Genomic DNA, 12,984 nt, shown 5'->3' on the forward strand with positions numbered 1-12,984 from the left:
TTTAAAGATTAGCAGTCTGGGAACCTGGTGGCCATGAGGGAAATGTGACTTGGAATCCATTCCTAAAGGATAAGAGGGAGGTTTTCCTAGGGTCACTTGAACCAGGGCGTCTCCTCACATCCTGGGCCTCAAGGTTGGCACGGGCACCCCAGGCTTAGCCATCACCGACTGAGAAACCCCAAGGTGTTTTATGTGGCAGAACAATTTAAAATAATTAGAAACTTCCCAGAATGTCTTTAAACACACTGGTGTGGGCCTCAAGAGCAGCTCCTATTAAGCAGGGACGGCTGCTGACTGGCAAGGAGAGGCAAAGATGTAAGGCCCTTGATTAAGTAATTTGAATATCTTTGGAGAACAAACCCAAATCTCTTTCTCTTTTCTCCCATTGTACGGGCCCGCACATCTGCTGGCTGGGGTTGGGGGATGGTCATGAGCCCCATCCCAACCAGTCCCAGCCTACGATGGGGCAGAGCTCCTGACAGTGGCCAACAAGCCACTTGGGGACCTCACACTGTCCAGAGAGTGGAGTTCCTGGCTACGCTGGGCCCTCCTTATCTGCCTTTCATTGAAGTGTCAGCGTGTAGGAAATCACATCGATGCAGCACTCCCCTCCCCCCCAACCAGCTGGGGACTGTCCCAGGATGGAGAAAACATCCAGGATCTCTGGACCCATTCAGCAGCACCATGCTGTCTGAGTAAACCTCTCTTTGCTTTTACATGCACGTCTCTAATAGGGGGATAATAACAGGGCCCCCTTCCTGGGTTCTTGTGGAGCTGGGCTGTGCGCACAGCAGGGACACCACTCTGCACTTAATTAACAGAAACTGCAAGGGGCAGGCCGGGTGCAAGGCCCCTGAGAGTCTGTTTGCAAGCTGGCGGGCAGGGTGCAGAGCCAGCAGTGTTTACAAACTGAGTTATTGTTAGGTTTGTCCTGGGAGATCTTTTACGGAAGAAGTAAAGGTTTGGGACTTTGGATTGGAAAGTAGCTGTCAACTCCTGGCTTGTGTGACATCACAGGGCCAGAGCTGAGCTTCTACAGTGGGAGGACATGTCCCTGCCGGTCTCTAGCTTTATGCATGGCATCACTTGCTGGGCTCCTGCTCTCTCTGAGCCCAGGAGGTCTAGAAGGGATAGGTAAGCCCTTTCCAGATGTTTCCAATGACTGTCACCTCTAGGTGCCGCTTGAAGAGTTGGTGATGGCAGAGCGCCTGCCCAGCATTCACGCCGCCCTGGGGTCTGTCCCAGTTGCATGTCAACTGGGCGTGGCGCATGCCTGTGGTCCCAGCCCTTGGAGGTGGGGGAGGGGTCTGAGGAGGTCGAGGACATCCTCGGCTGCTTACTTGGCAAGTTCAAGGCCTGCCTGGGGGCTGCGTGAGTCCCTGCCTCCAAATTCTGTGTCTGCTTGAGTATGGGACCCGAGTCTCCCCGAGTGAGAGATATTCTCTGGTGAGGACGTTTGGCATGAAGATCCCGGATAAATGATGGTGGGAACAGCAGTTGGGCTTGTCTATTTGAGCTCTCTCACCCAGCTCTTCCACTACCAGCGGCCACTGGAAGCCAGCTCTGTCCCCTGTACCCCTCTCCAAGGATCCACACAACATTGTTCACATGAACCCCCACCCCCCAGAACCCCAAAAACCATGCAGCCACTGGTCCCAATCATCTTCCCTTCACACAAGGTTTTTTTTTTTTTTTTTTTTTTTTTTTTTTTTTTTTTTTTTTTTTTTTAGTTTGATGCTGTTACAAAAGAAAGGAGGGCTGGACAGTGGTTAAGAGCTCAATTCTCAGCAACCACATGGTGGCTCATAACATCTGTAATGGGATCTGATGCCCTCTTCTGGCACACAGGTGTACGTACAGATAGAGCACTCATACATAAAAACTTTTTTTTAAAGGAAGAAGGGGGTGGGGAGAGAAAAGGCTAGGCTGAAGAAATGGCTTGTCGTATACAGTCCTTTCTGTATAAGCCCAGAGAACCAAGTAATAAGTCTAGTGTAGTACACCAAGTGTATACTTGTCAGTACTGGGAGGCAGGGGCAGGCAGGTGCTCTTAGACAGACTAGCCAGCTGCTGAGCTCTGAGTTCAGGGGGAGACTGTGCCTCAAAAACAAAAAACAAAACAAACATACACACGACACCTAAGCCTGCATGCGCACACACACACTCATTTGCGAGCACAAAACACTATTGAAGACTAGGAGCCACTTAGAAATGACCAGGCTGGTCCCCAAATACCCCCAGAAGACCCAAGAGTTAAAGGGCAGGGCTGGAGTTCCTTCTTAGAACTGCCTCCAACGCCACAGGATGCTCTCAGAGCCCAGAGCCCAGGCAGGCCAGAAAGTCCACTCAAACCCCATTCTGACCCTGAGACCACAAGCACCTCCTCTGAGTTCCCACTGTCACCCTCTGCAATAAAAGAATGCTAATGACAGAGATCTAGGAGTCAGTTACCATCATGGTGGCCCATCAGGGGCCTAGACAAGGCAAGTTCTAGAAAGAAACCTTGTACAAACTTTATGAACATTGCTAGCCCTGCCTTCTGGCTTCCTCTAAGCTGTTTTTGAACAGCTTTATTGAGGTGTAACTTAGGTTAGACTGACCTACTATGTGCACACTGTGAAAAGTGACCTATTGTGTGCAGGCAGCCTGATGCATCTGGGTGCGTATGGAGTTACAAGGCCTCTGTGCTATATGCTTTAGAAATACCCATCATCCAGAAGGCCCTTTGTATCGATTTATGATCCCTCCTGATCCAGCCTAGCTGCAGGCTCCTTCCAGCCTCAAAGGATTTGCCTTTCCCACCCACAGAAATGGGGATGGGGCTCCAGCCCTGAGCACCACGATCCCAAGATGTAACTTGTCACATACATGGCTGCCTTGTCCTGTGTGTTAACGAGTAGCATGTCAGTGTGAGGAGAGACCACGGTATTCATCATTTATGTGTCTGTCTGTCTGTCTGTCTGTGAGTTTGGCCCACAGAGGCCAGAAGTGTTGGATCCGTTGGAGCTGGAGTTATAGGCTGGTGTGAGTGGCCATGTACTGGGAATGGACTTCTTCTGGTCCACTCTGATCAAGAGATCTAAACCACCGAGCTGTCTCTCCAGCCTGGGCTCAGGTTTCCAAGACCCACCTTGGCAGAGGGGAATTCTGCTTCCTGCAGCTCACCGAAGGAAGGATGAGGGCTGGGGGTCAGGAGGGAGGAGACGGCCGAGAGTCCCATGTATAGGGTCCTTGCTGGTTTTTAGCTCTCGCCGTTATGGAGAGGACTTGAAACACCACAGCTTTCTCCTGCCCTCTGTCAGATCCCTAGGTCAGGATAAAAGGTGCCCAGCTTCACAGATGAACAAAACTCACAGGCCCAAAGCACCAGCATGGACCACCATGCCTGATCAGGCCTGGTTAGAGTCCCACTGGCTCCGTCCCGTTCATCCGGAAAGTTCCCTGCCTGCCTTCATCCCTCTCATGTCTAAACCCCGGGGTAAGAAAGCATTGACAGAACTCGCTAGCTTTCTGTATCCCTTTGTAGTTTTCAGATCTTTTCTTCCATTTCTTCCTGCACACACCCACGTGTGAACATGTGTGCAGGCGGAGGGCTGACTTCCTGTGTCTTCAGCTATTACGCGCTCCCCGACTCTGGAGCTCACACTCCGGAGAGACTGGCTGGCCAGCAGCCACCACCGAGACCTCTGCAAGACCCCCACCTCCCCAGGGGAACGCTACCATGCCTGACTTTCATGGGAACAATTATAACTCTTCTTTATAAGTAGGGGCTGCTGTTTTGCTTTTTGGGCGTGGAACAGGGGGTTCTTCTTTAGAGATAAGGGGCAAGTCAGATGCCAGAGATGCCAGAACTGTGGGGATAAGTAGGGGTTTTGGGCAACGAATTTAGGCCACATATGCAAATGTCCTGGTGTGGGAAAGGGGCTGGCGCTGTGGGAGAAGGTGTGACTACAGAGTCAGGGAGAGGTGTCTCCAAAAGGTCAGGGCCATGAGCAATGACTAGACCCCAGTGAGCCCCAAGAGAGGAACCTCCGAGGCGGTGGCAAGTAGGTAAACTTTAAGCAGAGGAGAGGTGAGAGCCAATTGAGGTCTGAGCATCTAGCTCCATCTGCCACACAAGGGTGGGCGCACCAAGAGGAGGCAGCGGCCCGGAAATAGCCTTCACTGGGGGTTAGCAGCTTAGACAAAGGCGGGCAAGTGGTGGTGGTTTCTGGAGGGTTAGGAGTAGGTAAGAAAATTACTGGGTACCTCGCCTGTGACTAGTACCCTCCTGCAGAGCTGAGGGACAGAGATTTGGAAGCAGTAACCCATGGATCCTCTGCTTCTGTCTTCCTCTTTGTCTTTAAGATGGTTGGAAAAGGGGACCCAGTTAAGATAAACGAAAACATTTATGTCTTTCTTCTCACCAGTGGGGCTTGCAGGGTGTTCTTTAGGGGTGCCTCTGCTGGCTTAGGAAGTTTTATCTGTAGCAGTCTTGTCCCCCCATCCTCACCGAGCCTCTAGGGGTAGCCTGGGAAATACTGTGGACCAGGCACTTGGCAAAGCCAACATTGAATTAAGGGGAATTAAACTATGACCACTGCTGCATTTAGCTGTGTGACATTGGCCAAAGGTCTGTCTGTCTCCTGTCTGGTTCCTACCCACCCACAAGGCACAGGGGACACCTCTGTTCTCCCAGCCCCCCAGCTATCTCTTACCAGAAGCCCACAGAGCAAGTCCCCTTCCCAGCCCAGTGTCTCTGTAGACAGCTGCCTTTGTTTTAACGCTGACTTTCTGACCCAGTCTCCTGAGCCCCTCCCGGACATTCCCAGCAGCCTGGGCTTCCAGCCACCCCCTCAGGCCCCTGCCCCGGAGCTACCTGTCTAGGAAGCTAATGTTTCCTGCCCACTGCTCTTAGGGTATTACGAGTGACTGTCTTAGTCCTCCACCCAGTGGAAGCTCTTGGGGCCCCACTTGTCTTAGGAAAAATGCCTGATGAATTTTTCACTGCTGGCATCTGGCTGACCTTGTGGCTCCGTAGACATGAGACCTCCCCTAGAACCTTCCATTGCCTGTCCCCTCCCCCAGGCTTTCTTCCTGCCCTGGACCTCAGAACAGACGCTGATCCAAGTATGAGCAGAGGGAGACAAGTCACAAGTGCATTAGTTTCCCCGATGGTGTGGTGATAAATAGGCGGATAGACAGACCCAAAGGCCTGTTTGGCCTGCTCCTCACTGTGAATTTGAGGCAGCGCATGATCTTGGGGAACTCCTTTTCCCTGGCTTCAATGACACTTATTGGGAACACAGACCTCTGGGCAGCTGAGGTGGTAAGGAGTGGAAATCACCCTAGTGAGTGCCCCAGTACATAGTGGATGCTTGGCGAAGAATGAATGAATGAATGAAATTAGCTAACTAGTGGATGGGCGGATGAAAGAATGAACGGATAAACGAATAACTGAATGACTTCATGAACAAAGGATGCGGCGAACAAGAAGTTGGTGAGTAGCTGGGGCCGTGAATGAATGCATGGGTGAAGTGAAGAAATTATTATCTTTCCCGACTCTTCCTCTTCCTTTGACAAAGAAAGGGACTGGTCACCTAGCCAGCCTCACCGCCATACCAGCCCTGAGCCAAGTAAGAGGAGTCCCTTCCTTGATACCCTCAGAGTTCTCCTTGGGAGTGGGGCACTTCCGCGGGGCCCGCTTGGGAACAGTTAACAGCAATCAAGGCAGGGGGATGCCATCGGATGTGGCTCGTGCCAGGTGATTATATGTTTGATTGGCGCCCTCCCTCCAGGACAGCCACCTCCGGGTCCTGCAGTGGCAGGAGCTGCTTTCCGGCATGATACTGAGGAGTGACAGGGAACCTGAGGGGGAGCAACCGCTGAGCCTGGGGTGCAGCCAAGTCCCTTTACTCAGACATTCATTCACACTGCAAGTAGTGAGCTCCTGCTGTGTACTGGGCATTCAGGGTAGTGATCTGAGCCAGACACTCTTGTCTCTGGTAGATGCTGGAGGATTCTGGGGGTAGACACAGTTTGTAAGTAGCCAGAGGAGTAACTGCCTAAGTGGGTGGATAGTGAGGGGTGTTCAGAGAAATGGCAGAGGGTAGATGAACAGACATCTGCTGTTCTGAGGAGGAGGTGGGGTAGATTTTTTGTAAAGGCTGAGACTCCCAGGAAGGTGACAGGAAAATCCATAGGGAGAACAGCATTGCCGGCATATAACCAGCCACTACAAAGGGACCAAGGCAGAATTTCACTTGATGTCCTCAGGAGCTAGGCAGGATCCCATGTGACCAGAGCAGTGAACCATGGGAGGGTTTAGAGCAGGGAAGATGGACAGTGAGAAAAGCCATGGCCCCACAGCTGCCAGATGGGAAAGGGATGGGGCGGAGGGCAGTGGGAACCAAATGGGGCACTTTAGGGAACGGAAGCAGAAAACTGGATAGAAATTGTTGGGTCAAGCTGACAAGACTTGCCAAGTTGTCACCAAGGACGTGGCAGAGCAGGTGATGTCAGCTGCCTTCAGAATCTCTGCTTTGGTAGTGGCCCTCACCAAATACCAACCTTGACCCCAGGATACCCTAAGGTTCTAGAGCATCCAACAAATTCCCAGGTGCCTTGCATGACCTGTGTGGCCAGCCTCTCCTACTTCTGATGCCCAAGAGGGAGATGAGGCTAACTCCTCACAGATGAATCCCAGCTGCTGAGAGACAAAGGGCTGTCCACTAGCCAACTAGTATCATTTGACTTCCTGTCCACCAGTTAGTGTCATGTGACTTCCTGTCTAACAGCCAGCTAGTGTCATGTGACTTCCTGTCCAACAGCCAGCTAGCAACAGGTAACTTTCTGTCTATCAGCTTGGGGTTCTCCTGAGACCGCAAGCCAGTGTTCCCTTGGACCTCTAGAAGCCAGAGCTGTGGGAGCTGATGCAGGACTCAGGAGGTTCCCGCTGTCTTCACTCCTTGTGCCACATGGGCAGGACCTGGCCTGTCCCTGACAGCATTGTAGGAACTAAAAAAAATAACTGTTGAATAAACGAGTAAGTAGTGGACAGGTAGATAGATGATTGTGTGGATGGACAGATAGATGGAAAGACAGATAGATAAATGATAGGGGTGTCTGGAAGAATGGATGGTGGGAAGATAGTGGTTGGGTGCAAAGATGAATATATGAATGATAGAGGATGAATAGGTGGACAGTTGACTGGGTGGGTGGATGGACAGAGGGATGGATGGATGGATGTTGGCTAGGTGTAGATAGGCAGGTGATGGATGGAGGAGAGGCAGATGGAATGGCGAGCAGATGGACAGGAGTGGAGGATGATGGGTAAGATGATAGACATACTATGGATGGGTGGATAGGTGATTGATGGATAGTGGATAGATATTGGATAGGTGGGTAGATGGATGGCTAGGTGTCCAATGATAGATGGTGACTGGATTATAGATGGCGGACACATGAACAGATGGGTTGATGGATAGATGGACAGACAGTTGAGAGAAGAGCTCCCCTTGTCAGTGCCCAATGCTCATCCCTTAAAGCAACCTAGAAGAAAGAACCATTGGACACATAGCCTTGTCTTCTTACAGGTCCCATGTGCCAGTGTATGCCTGTGTCACAAGACAGTTTATTCACACACACACACACACACACACACACACACACACACACACACACACACACACCATTCATGTTCCTGGAAATTCACTGCCCTCCCAAACAGTACTGAGAGCCATGTGGCCTGTGCTAGTTAGGGGAGTGCTGTGCCCAACAGACCAGTCACTGTGAGGGCAGTGAGTAGCCCTCGGTTTATACCCAGGCTCGAGGGCTTGGCCTCATTCTGAACTGCCCCAGGAAGTGCTGGAATGCAGTGAATTCAGCCTGACTGAGACCCCTTCTCAGGCCCCGCCCCTTGCCCCAACTCCAGATCATTGGCCCAATACATCTCGGTGCTGGAAATTTACATACAGCACAGGAAGTGATGGATGGCTCTAGTAAACCCGTCTGTCTCTGCCTGGCGCAGCTATCCATCTCAGTGGGCTTCGAGGCCATCTGTCTTTCTGTCTCCTTACTAGTGGCAGGCCAGTGTGTGCCCTCCATCCTGAGTCATCCAAGAGTTCTCTGCAGGCATCATGTGGCTGGTTGTCTGGGCAGCCCCCAGAGCCTGCTCCTCCTTTGGTGTTCCTGGGCCTACCTTCCCCTGGATCCATGGACCTGTCATGGTTGCTTGCTGCTGTTGCGAGGCACATCTCATGGCTAGTCCATTGACAGCCCTGCAGCAGATGGTTTTTTGAATATCTCTAATGCATGAGGCATTTACAGCTCCGGAGCAGGCCCAGTCATTTAGCTGAGGCATGCTCCTGAGCTCCCCGGCCATTCATCAGAACAGTGACGCTGGGTACTTTTATCTTACGTCACATGGTGTAGGATAGGGTTTCTTTGATTGGATAGACAAGCTGGCCATGAGCTCCCAGGAATCACCTGTCTCTGCCCCTTGTCCACCAGCTTGACTGGCGGTGTGGAGGTGTTATAGAGGTACACACCTTTAATGCCTCACTCTCTACAGCTCACATCGGAACTAGGGTCCTCCCTCATGTGGGGTGTGTGTGTGTGTTGTGTATGCATATGTGGTATACATGTACGTGAGTGCATCGTGTGTGCATGTGTGTGTATGATGTGCGGTGTGAGTGTGGTAAGTGGTGTGTGTGTGATGTATGTGTGTATGAGAGTGTGGGTATATGTGTGCTTGTGTGTAGTATGTTCATGTATGCCAGAGGTGCGTGTGTGTGTGTGTGTGTGTGTGTTTGTACATGCATAGGTACTTATGTGTGCGGGGTATGTATGTATGTGGCATGTATGAGTGTATGAGTACATTGTGTCTGTGCATGCACGTGTGTGTGCATGTGTGTGTATGTGTTACCAAGTACTCTACCCACTAAGCCATCTTCCCAGTCGAGCGGGTAGTGGAGAGGGATGTCACTATTCAAAGACCAGGGACAGACAAGCTGTGACACACTAGCTCAGACATGGCGGCATACTCTATAATCTCAGTACTTGGGAGGGAGACTGAGCAGGAGAATCCAAAGTTTGAGACCAGCTAAGGATACATAACGGTATCCTGTCTCAAAAACACATCAAATCAGAGGCAACCCCAGGCGTTCATTTGAAGGTAAGTAGAAATCAGACCATCTCTGGGGTAACACGCCTGTAATCCCAGCGGTGAGGAAGATGGCAAAAAGGAGGTTAGGAGTTCAAAGCCAGCCTGGGCTACATAGCATAGTATGAGGACAGTTTGAGAAGTGTGTGTGTGGTGTGTGTGTGTGTGTGTGTGTGTGTGTGTGTGTGTGATTTAAGTGGAGTAGTATTGTGGTTGAAGTTATGCCAACGGGTATGTTTCTGACCTCTTCCTCCAGTTTGGTGGTGGCTCATGTGTTCTGAGGCCCTGGAAGTCCCAGGACTGAGGATACAAACTACCCCAGAGCTGGGACACAAATCAGGCAGTGGGTTAGCATGGAGAGCAAGGACCAGTGGCAGAGCCCCCGCTGGTCCGGCTGCACCCAAGACTCGTCTCCCCGCTCACTGGCTGCAGCCTCAGCTGCGGCTGTCATCTGCTCCCAGCTCATTAAAATTATCTCTTTTTAGTTGCAAATGGGCTGTTTATGAGGATCATTACTTGAATGGTCTGCACAGGGCTCCGGGCTGTCTGTCTGCTGTTGATGGCTAGTTAGGTTAATTGCATGTGTCTCCTCCCTGCCTGGGTCTGGCCCAAAGTCTGGGACTGTTTAGATCATGGCTGGAGTCGGACATGAAGTCTTGCAGGAGCGTGGCTGGCAAGGCCTGCTCGCCGGATGTCTCTGAAGCCGGACTCAAGAAATGTGGCTGGCTTATGTTTCTGAGACTTCTTCTGTTCCCTTGAAATAAATATAGTTCTGCGGGCTTTTCTAAGTGTGTTTATTTTAAAAGCCCAGTTGTCGATTTCATCTCTTGGTTTGTTGATTTTCAAGTGCCCTTTCTTGGAGCGTACAGGGCGATCAGTTTTAATGTCTCTGCTTGGCACCCTGTTCCTTTTTTTGTATGTGTGTATGATATTTTTACTGACCTGTGAAAAAACCCAGGACATTTGGATAGAGCAGGGTGTCCTCTACACCCGGTGTGTCCAAGAAAGAGATGAATATCAGCCAGTATTTATTGAACTCCCAGCAGGGTGCATTATGATCTTGAATTATTTAAAACAATCTCCCCCAAACACCCTCAGCGGATTGAGAAAGGGAACCGAGGATTGCTGAAAAGCACAGCATTGAAGATTTGCCTCCAGAGCCCACCGAGGAGTTGCCCCCACCTCAGATACTAGGCCGGCCTGTAATTCACCCCCTGGCCCCTGGCTGAGTCCCCTCACAGACATGCAAGCCCTCAGCAAACGATAGTTGTGGTAATTGTATTTACTGTTGTCACGGCCATTGTCGCCTGCATTTACTGTAGAAACGCTGCAAGAATTCAAGGTTGAAGAATGAGCATCCACCGAGGCAGAGTCGAGGAGGGCACGGTCCTCTTGTCTGTGACAGTGTCTGCTCCACCAGGACTGGGCAAGAGAGCTGGGCTTGCAGTGGTCCAGGGCTAAGAGCTACTGATGTCTCCTGCCTCGACCAGCCCTTGTACTTGGTGTAGTCAGCAGGCACCCTGTTCGTCAGTCAGAACTGTACCTACCAACAACCAGCGAGGTACAGATAGATGGACAGCCCTGAGGTCTACCACACTGGCAGCTAGATGTCCTCTGCATGGCTGTTTCCTGTATTGGGGAGCAGGCATTCTTCTATGTACGCATGTTCATATGTGTGGCCATACATATGTCTTCAATAACTCTCCACTTCATTTGCTGATAAGTCTCTCGCTGAACCCCAGACTTACACACTTAGTCTGCCTAGCCAGCTTGCTCTAGGGAACCCCCCATCTCTACCTCCCAAGTAGTGGGGTTACCAGCAGGCCACCACACCTGCCTAGCTTTTGGGTGAGTGCTAATGGCTCTTGTCTGGCTTGTACGGCAATCCCTTTATCACTGGATCGTTGATCCAGATTCTAGTGGAAGGAGTGAAAGCCGAGCTGCCCACGCAGTTCTGAAAGTGGCTGTGTGAAGAGGTACAGGGTTCTCCACGCACCTTCGTGATCCCAGCATAGGAGGCGGAGGCAGGAGCCTTGGGAGTTCAGGCCAGCCAGGGCTCCAAAACTTAAAGATAAGCGCTTCTCTAAAACTCACGGTATCAGATACAAAATAATCCATGGGACATCCCATGCCGTGTTCTGTGTCCTGGGACAATGAGAAAAATATAACTTTAAAAACTAAGAAAAAAACTTCAGTGAACCTCAATGTTCTAGTTCTTTCTCCCTTGTGATATGAGAGTCTTATTATCCTGTTGGAAGATTGTGTGTGTGTGTGTTCCTTTGTGTGTGCGAGTGCACACATACGTGCATAAGTGGTGACAAATGTCTTTTCTTTTTCCTCTCTATTCCGTTCCTCACCCAACTCAGAATTCCTCCTGGTCTTCAGGCTGGCAGCCCCAGGAGGCTCTGCCCAGTGTTTATGTGGGAATAAGCTTCAGCACCTTGGACAGCGCCCCCCCCCCCCCCCCCAGGTTTTAAGCAGTGTCTGCTGGTCCTTTGGTGCCTCTGCCTGCCCCCTCCCCCCACCCCGCACTATCCCCAGTCTCAGCGCTTTCACCAAAAGTTAGCTGTTTTTCTAGAAATAGGCATTCTTTCTTAGGGTGCTCCCCAAAAGGGCTCAAGGATCCAGCTGTCCTCATAGTTTTGGGGGGACCAGGTCTATGACACTGTGGTAAATAGCTATGAAGCAGGCAATGCAGACACTAGCTGTCTTTTACAGGGAGAAGGCTCTGCAGTGGTTAACGGGACTTCCATTATCTAACAGTGAAAGGGTTTCATTGTGTGTGCAAGGCGAACATGTATTAGCGGTGACAAATGGGGTCTTTCATTACACGCTGCACTTCGTCATACATATGTTGGATTAAAGAGTTCGCCCTGGAAATGCGTTCCCCGCATCTGCGCGTGCACATTTTCTCTCTCTCTCTTTTTAATAAATCTGATTGCAGGAATTTATTGCACCACCGGATTTAGGAAATTATGGGGTTGATTGCTGCAAATATAATCGGGTGATATATGCAGGAGAGTCCTGGGGGGTGGGGAGCCCTGCTCAAGTTTATGCCAGAAGTGCAGGCCACACAAACAGCGTTCTTTGGATTATGCAAATGAGTCATGACAACTGCTGAATTGTACTCTGAGACAGAGAAGGCAGCTCTGAGAAGGAAGATCAAGTACATAGATCCCAGCAGTAGGCCCCTCCATGATGCATACGTGTGTGTGCACGCCCACACGCACATACCACACACCCCGCACACACACATACACACACTCGTCCGTTCCTCTCCCTCTCCATCCTTGGTCATGTGTGGCCAAACCCTCGTCTGATTCCTGAGTGTGTACAGTTAGGCCACCTTTGCAGCAGTCAGTGAGAGTCCCCGGAACCCTCGGTGATTTACCGTGGGGTACACCCGAGGTCAGCGTGCTTTTCTTCGGCACCTTCATTTTTCCAAAATTTGCTAGAATTAAAAAGCCATCTATATCCTAAGAGTCGAATTTATGAGCCTTTAAGGGGGAACGAGGCAGTTGGAGCTGCGCCCGCCGCTGATGTATGGAAGCTGTCGGCGGCACTCGCGAGCAGGGAAAGTGCCCGTACAATATGCCACGCGCCGCTATTTTGACACGCTTTGGAGATGTTTTCTTCAGTTACTGACAGGCTTATCATCACTCTTTAGAAATTTAAGAGGTGGGGCTTCGGGGGAGGGGGAGAAGGAGAGGGATGGGGGGTGGGGGTAGAAAAAAACATCCGTTCAACTTTGTCTGGCCCAGCTCCTATGAAGGACAAAAATGGAAAGCCTACAGTGTCCTGGGGACCTTTTGTATTCCATCCCTTTGCTGTTTTGTTTTGTT

The 12,984-nt window shown here is 50.9% G+C and overlaps 1 protein-coding gene across 1 annotated transcript in view; it reads left to right on the forward strand.

The window, feature by feature from the left end:
• Positions 1 to 12,984, forward strand: part of CUX2 (cut like homeobox 2) — a gene marked incomplete at both ends in the record, with an annotated part of 173,527 nt that overhangs the window by 101,234 nt on the left and 59,309 nt on the right. The window lies entirely within an intron of this gene.

This window comes from Micromys minutus (genome assembly GCF_963924665.1).
Source record: "Micromys minutus genome assembly, chromosome: 29".
NCBI classification, from domain to species: domain Eukaryota; kingdom Metazoa; phylum Chordata; class Mammalia; order Rodentia; family Muridae; genus Micromys; species Micromys minutus.